The 7,316-nt window shown below is 37.9% G+C and overlaps 1 protein-coding gene across 1 annotated transcript in view; it reads left to right on the forward strand.

Annotated features, from left to right (window-relative positions):
• The window catches only part of LARP4 (La ribonucleoprotein 4), a 77,619-nt gene extending 72,544 nt beyond the window's left edge, over positions 1-5,075 (forward strand). Inside the window, exon 18 of the mRNA XM_090273148.1 lies at positions 4,757-5,075. The gene's annotated coding sequence lies outside the window, so the exon portion shown is untranslated. The remainder of the gene's footprint in view (positions 1-4,756) is intronic.
• Positions 5,076-7,316: the final 2,241 nt, after the last annotated feature.

Raw genomic sequence — 7,316 nt, forward strand, 5'->3', positions numbered from 1 at the left:
TGCAGATGTGATTAAGAGCTTGAAATGGGGAGAGTATCCTGGGTTATCCAGGTGAGCCCAATAAAATCACAAAAGTCGTAAGAGCAAGACAGGAGGCGAGAGTCAGTAAGTAGGAGATGTGACCATGGGAGATTAAAGTGATGCATCTGTAAGCCAAGAAATGCCAGCAGCCTCTGGAAGGTGGAAGAGGCAAGGAAAAGGTTCTCACCTGGATCTTCCAGAATGAACCAGCACAGGCAACACCATTTCAGCCCCATAAGATCTACTTTAGATTTCTGACCTCCAGAACTGTTATGAGAATACGTAAATGTTTTCTAAACCACTAAGTTTGTGGTCATTTGTTAGAGCAGCAATAGGAAACTAATCAGATGGAGAGAAAGCAAATATCCAGGATTTTAAGGAAGTAGAATGGACAGGAATTTATCTGGTTGCAAGTGAGAATGTGGGAAATATTTTAGGATGCCCATGAGTCATGTAAGTAACCTGACAAGTCATAAGATTAGGTTACAGAATGAGAGGTGGGCTAAGTAAGTATAGAACCTTGGAAAATGTCAAAATTGGCAAAAAAAATTTTAAAATATCACTACCCATATTTTGGCAAGGGTGGGAGGAAACAACAGTTCTCATTTACTGCTGTGGGAGTATAAATTGATAAAATCATTTTGGAGAACAATTTGGTTCTATTTAGGGAAAGCAATGAGCATACCTTGTAATACCATAATTCCACTTATAAATTATGTACCCTGAAAAGACTACTGGGTTTTATTTGTGGAGACTACAAGGATGTTGCAGCTTTCCTTTTTTCTTTTAACAATGAGAAGCTGAAAACAATTTTCATCAACAAAATAATTGTAGTATGTCTTGTAATGCAATACTATACATCACTTAAAACAACCAACAGCTATGTGTCAGAAGAAATGTTGAAAGAACAAGTTAGATTGATGTGTTTAGAGTTCGACATTTTTAATTTGTAGTTTTAAAATTACTATATTATTTATGAATACATCTAGTAAACATATAAAAATGTACTAATATGCCCTGGCCAGGGTAGCTCTGTTGGAGCATTATACTATAAACCAAAATGTGGGTTTGGTTCCCAGTCAGGTTATATGCCTAGGTTGCAGGTTTGATCCCTGGTTAGGGCACGTCGAGAGGCAACCGATTGATGTTCTGTTCTCCCATTGATGTTTCTCTCCCTCTCCCTTTCCTTCTCTAAAATCAATAAGCATGTCCTCAGGTGAGGATTAAAAAAACAGTACTAATTGGTTTGAGAATGATTCCAGCTGCAAATGGTGAATGCCTTTAAAATAACCATCTTTGGGAGAAAAGGGAGGAAGGTGATTAACAATAGGGATGCATGTTTCGGGCCTTCAAATGTATCTAATGTCTTTAAAGTTCTGAAGCAGGGTAGGTGATGAGATGGGTTCAAATTTTAAAAATATAAAGGTAGGCAGAGGAAGAGGAGTTCCCAAAGGATCCTGGCATTGAATGTTTTGACAAGAGAAGGAGAAAAATGTTAAATAAAAGGAGAAAATGTCAGTGTGTAGACATGTTCAAGCTAAATGCTCCATAAGTGAGATGAGGGAAGAGGCCATTATTTAATACAGGGCACTTACTGTTTACCACTACCGAAGTGGAAATATTAACCATAATTTTTAATTGTTTTTGAGGCCACATCTATCAACCTTTTCCTGTATCATCTGCTTAGGAAAGCCATCCATATCTTGAGGTTAAATATTTTTTTCCTCTAGTTTCTTCTAATAATTTAACAATTTTGCTTTAAAATTTTAACTTTTAAATACATTTAGTTGATTGTGGTGCATTATGAAAAGCACTTAACTTTTTTTTCTTAATAGTCATTTGTTTGCCAACCATTTGTTGAATATATTTTCTTTCCACTTATGGATGAGTCTGTTTCTTAAATATTTATCAAATTCCTTTTATCCTATCCCTGCATTAATAAAACCCTATTTTAATTGCTCCCTCCCACATTGTTTTTGTTTAGAATGTCTATTTTTTTTTTTAATATTTATTTTTTAGTGAGAGGGGAAGGGAGGGAGAAAGGGAGACAAATATCAGTCGGTGGCCCCTTGTACACATCCCATCTGGAGACTGAATCTGCAACCCAGTCATGTGCCCTGACTGGGAATCGAACCATTGACCTTTCACTTTGTGAGATGACACCCAGCCAGCTGAGCCACACTGGTCAGGGTAGAATGTCTCTGGCTATTCTTATGAATTTTTCCTTTAATATGAATTTTAGAATCTAATTTTGTTCAAAAAATTCTGTTGGAGTTTTTATGAATATTGCATTGCACTTATAGGGAATTTTGGGAAAACTGACTACCAAAAAGGTTTTTTTTTGAAGCATTTTTGAGTCTTGCCACTAAAGAATATGCATGCTTATCTTCTCTTTCAGCGTGTAGACTTAATTTTTACATAGGTCAGTGTTCCTTCATGACTTTTTGGTTTTGAGGATCATTGCTTTTTAATATGTTTACTTTATCTTGACTCTCCTTGAACATTTTATCTCTATTTAATCTTTAGAGTCAGCTTGTCATGTTGTGGTTTAGAAAGTTTCAATAAGATTTTGATAAAAATTACATTTAGTTTTATAAATTAACTTTTGGAGTATTGATATCTTTATAATATTGAGACTGGGAACAAATAACTTATTTATGTCATTGTTATCTTTTTTTTCCATTTAGGTCTTCTTTTTAGATTGTTCAGTTAGCTATTACAGTTTTATTCATTTAATCCTTGTACATTTCTTGTTAGGTTTATTGCCACTTATGTTTTGCTATAACTGTGAATGGATTTCTCTTTCAGATGACTGTTGCTTAAGACAGGAAAGTTGTTTATTTTTACATGTTGACCTAATCTTAAGTCACTTTAAATAAACCCTTATAATAATTTCAATAGAACTAAACTGTAAGCTCTGTGAGAAAAGAGACCTTTTTCAAACACTGGATCCCTAGCACCTAGACAGTGCCTAACATGTTACATGAACTCTATATGTTTTTTTGTTTGTTTGTTTGTTTTTTAATTTTAAAACAACTCATTTTTTACTCACTGTTCAGAGGTCCAGGATGGTGTGCCTGGGTTTTCTGTCCATCGAACAAATGAATAAATCAATGAGTGAATGTGTGAATGAATGATGGTATTATAGTTGATTCTCTTAGATTTCTGAGTAGACAATATTTCCCATTCTTCAACTTATAATTCTGGAACTTTGAGATTGTAGGTTCATGTTTGGAAGTACTCTTCCTCCTACATACATATCAGTGTTAAAGTAAAAAAAGATTACAAAACTACGACCTTATGCAGAAATAAGAAAATTTTAATTTCTTTAAAAAATGTTTGGTTATGGAAATTTAAAAATATATACAAAAGTAGAGTAGTATACCTGCATATTCTCATCACCTACCTTTGGTTATACTCTAACATTATTTCATCTATACCCTTACCTTCTTCTACCTGCACCCCCAATGTGTTGTTATCAAACAGATCTCAGGCATATCATTTAATTCATAAATATTTGAGTATGTTTTCCCTTTAAAAACTATGAAGGTTATATAATCACAATGCCATTGCCATATGTAAAAATATAACAATAATTTCTAAATAGTGTTCACATTTTTCTGATTCTCATACATTTTTTCTTTCTTATTAAATCTGATTTATAGGCTCCACTCCCATCTGTTTATTTTCTTGATAATTCATTTATGATCTACGAACTTGAAATGCAGCAAAAACAAAGGAGTGAGCATAGAACCAAAGCTTTTGTCCTATGGGATTTGGGGGCCAAGGAAGGGCAAAATAGGCTGAGTTTCTATCCAGCAGGGTAGTAAGAACTAAAACTACTGCATGAAAGAGGGAGGAATCAAGCACCAGGCTCATAGCTTGAGATGAGGAGCTGTAGTCAGACTCCTAGGTATGAACACTGGCAAAAACAAAACAACCTGCTGCCACCTGAAGAGAATTCTTTAATGAAGCTGTGAGCATGAGAAAGTGGGAAAATGTCAGAGGCTTTAGAAAGGGAACGGAGTCAAGCCCTTTTCTCTAAGTTTGGTGACGACATTGGCTATATCCCCAGTATTATCATGGTGCAAGTACTTTGAATAATCAATTTAAGACATGGTACTTAATTAGGGCTCCGGGAGCCTGCAAGAAGGTAAATGACTATTAGGGACTGGCTCATTCACAAGAAATGAGCCTATAATCCAATTTTCCAAAACATACTATAATCACAATGGCACAATTTGAACTGCTATAAGTCTCCATAATAGCTAGTTTATTTTTCTAATTCTTGCCAGCTTTTCACTTACTATAGTGAGGAAAGATGCCTGTTCTTTCAAATCACACCAGTAACATGTCACAACATGTTTAGGAGGAGAGCCTTTTTCCTAATGTTTTTCCAAACCTTCCTAGGTTGAGGAGAACATGTCGTGTGCTCCTTCTCTGTCCTCCATGGTTTCAGATGGACAGAGTAACAAAAATCTCCATGTAAATCATGAGATGTTGGTTCATCTCACAAAAAACTTTTTTTGTATGTGGAATGTCTTCCTGTGTATTACAGAACTTATATTGTTTCAATTGCAGGTAGGTTTCATGTAACCTAAATTTTCCCAGTATTCAGTTCAGAGCTAAAGTGAGAGCCTATTAACATGAATGTAAAATGGTGTTGCTTCTGCCTACAGGTGAGAGACTCCTTGACAAGATCCTTACCCTGTTCTTCACCTTTGTGTATTCCTAGGAGATAGACCACAAGTCATTCCAGGCTGCTGCTTTCTGCCACCACTGCCAGGACTCTCCCATGCTTTTGTTTGCCAGCTTTGCCACTGAATTCTGAAAGTGTAATTGTTCAAGAACCTAGCAGAGTTCTCAGGATTCTCCTCATGTGTCTCCCACATCAGGGAAGAAGATCTTTCCCAGAATTCTGCCCTCTCCCCTCAAGAGGACTTTCTTTTAGGTCTCTTAACCAGGAAAGGGTAATATTGCTAATAATGTCTTAGCCACAAGGGAAGCTGAGTGTCTGGCATTTTCAACCTCTATGGTAGCTGGACTCTAGACAAAATAGAAAGGAGAGGAAATGAACTTCGGGTAGACAGTTCATACCCTGTGTCACAGTTCACTTATTTGTGGCAAACTTTTATTCCTTTACACACAAAAATGTGTATAACTCACATGAAATTTCATCTGCTTCCTCAAAGGGAGACAACCCCAATATCATGCAGCTACCTCCTCCAGTTCCAAGTCCAAGATCTCTGGGATCAGCAACCTGGAGCTGGAAGACAACTTAACTGTCTCCAACACATCTAATAGATCAGTAGTTCTCAAAGGGTGGTACTCACCCCAGCAGCATGAGCATCACCATGGAACTTGTTAGAAATGTAAATTATTGGGCCACATCCAAAACTTAGGAAATCAGAAACTAGCTGGATCCAGGAATTTGTGTTTTCACAACCTTTCTATGTGATGTTGATGCATGCTAAAGTTGGAAAATGTGTAAAACACGATGCCAGGTAAGAAAATGTATTATAATACCCCATTCAAAGAAGGAAATATGAAATAAGACTATTCCTGAGCAAATACCCTGTCTTTATCAGCTTTTGCTGTATAACAAATCGATAACTTAGCTGCTAAAATGGCAACCAGTTTTTGCTCATGTGCATTGGCCATTTGTGCTGGGCTTGTCTTACTCATGGGCCTGTGATCACCCGGCACTCTGTGGCCTCACTCATATAACTTGCAGTTGTTTGGGCTTTGCCTGGAGCAATGAGGGTAGTTGGGCCACGTCTCTGCATTTAGTAGTCTCGCTCACTCACAAGACAGTGGCCTCAGAGCTTCTGAAAGCAGAGGAGTGCCAACGCACGAGGACTCTGCAAGTCTGCATCACATTTAGTCTATCTCAATCGGCCAAAATAAGACATGTGATCAAAACCAGCGTATAGAAGGGGGTCTACCTAAGGGTGGTGAATAAAATTCTGGGGGGCAGAGAAGGGGTTATTGCAGCCATTTTTGCAAATAGTCTACTATACTGCCTGACAGAATTATTGAGAACACCCAACCCTGGCAAAGGGAATGTAAGTTTGATAGCCTAGCAGCCTCTGGTCCTGGTCTCTGGAATTGTCTTAGTTACCCAGTGTCCTTCACTGGCATACCTAAGATGGGCATTGGGGATATGTCCTCCTCGGGGGCTGCAGAGCTTTGGCAGCTGTTTTCCTGTTGGTGGGAGTTGGGAGTTTAGGGACTGCTTTAAGTCCCGAACAATTAGAGGTAGTTAAAGCCAGGTGTGGCGTATCTGGTAACACATTTGCTGCAAAAACTAGTGGGCTTCCAGACTATTTAATCCAGTTAATTCCATCTGCTAATAAGTCAGGGAAAGAGTGTGTCTAGACCGGTGCTGTCCAGTAAGGTAGCCACGGGTAGTTACTGAACATTCTAAATGTAGCTAGTCTGAGCTGTACTATTTCTTTCTATTATTTGATGTATGTAGCTACCAAAAACTTTAATATTACACACGTGGCTCACATTGTATTTCTATTGTACAGCACTGACCAGTCATTAAGCTGGAGAATTTCTGCCTTTCTACTCAGAGAATACACTTTCTTCTTTAGTTTAAAGGTCTGTCCTTGAGACAATTTGGAATTACTGACCTCAGGGGGAGAAGATCACCCTAAATCTAAATTTTCCCCGGCCAGGCTTGTATTCTTTACTAAAATTGCCCCTTCGAATGACAGTGTGCAATAAAAGGTCCCCAGGCTCTTCAGGGATTTGGAGCCCTAATCCTTTCAATTTTACCACCTGTTAAAGCTCCCATGTTCTTGCTCCTGTTTATCCTAGCTTTTTAACTTGGGCACAGAAAAAGCTAGCTTCCCCAAGCCAACAAAGCTTCACTCTATCATGCCTGTTAACCTGGATTGCAGCCTGAAAAGCTTATTTGCAAAGCCAAACGCTGCCCCCCATCCTCAGTTGGGACATCTTCAGACTGTTCATGTATTGTATGAATTCACTGAAAGCGACATCAAATAGCTCACACCGTCCCTCAAATCCTGAATTTTTGTGATCATTTTCCCTTGCAAAACAACATTTGGCCCACCTATAATACTCCATTTTTTGGTAACAAATTCAGTATGTGATGAAAAGCATTGGGCTGTAAATAACAGATTATTTAACAAAAAGAGGTTTAAACCTATTTTTTCATATAGCAAGAAGAGGCCCACTACAGGTGGTTTGATGGTGTGTATTTAGCAGACCAGGTCTGCTGCTTCTGTTTCTCTCAGCTTTCCCGTGGTTAAAGATGGCTGCTGGAC

This window comes from Furipterus horrens, unplaced genomic scaffold (genome assembly GCF_987537825.1).
Source record: "Furipterus horrens unplaced genomic scaffold, mFurHor1.1.pri manual_scaffold_4, whole genome shotgun sequence".
Lineage (NCBI taxonomy): Eukaryota > Metazoa > Chordata > Mammalia > Chiroptera > Furipteridae > Furipterus > Furipterus horrens.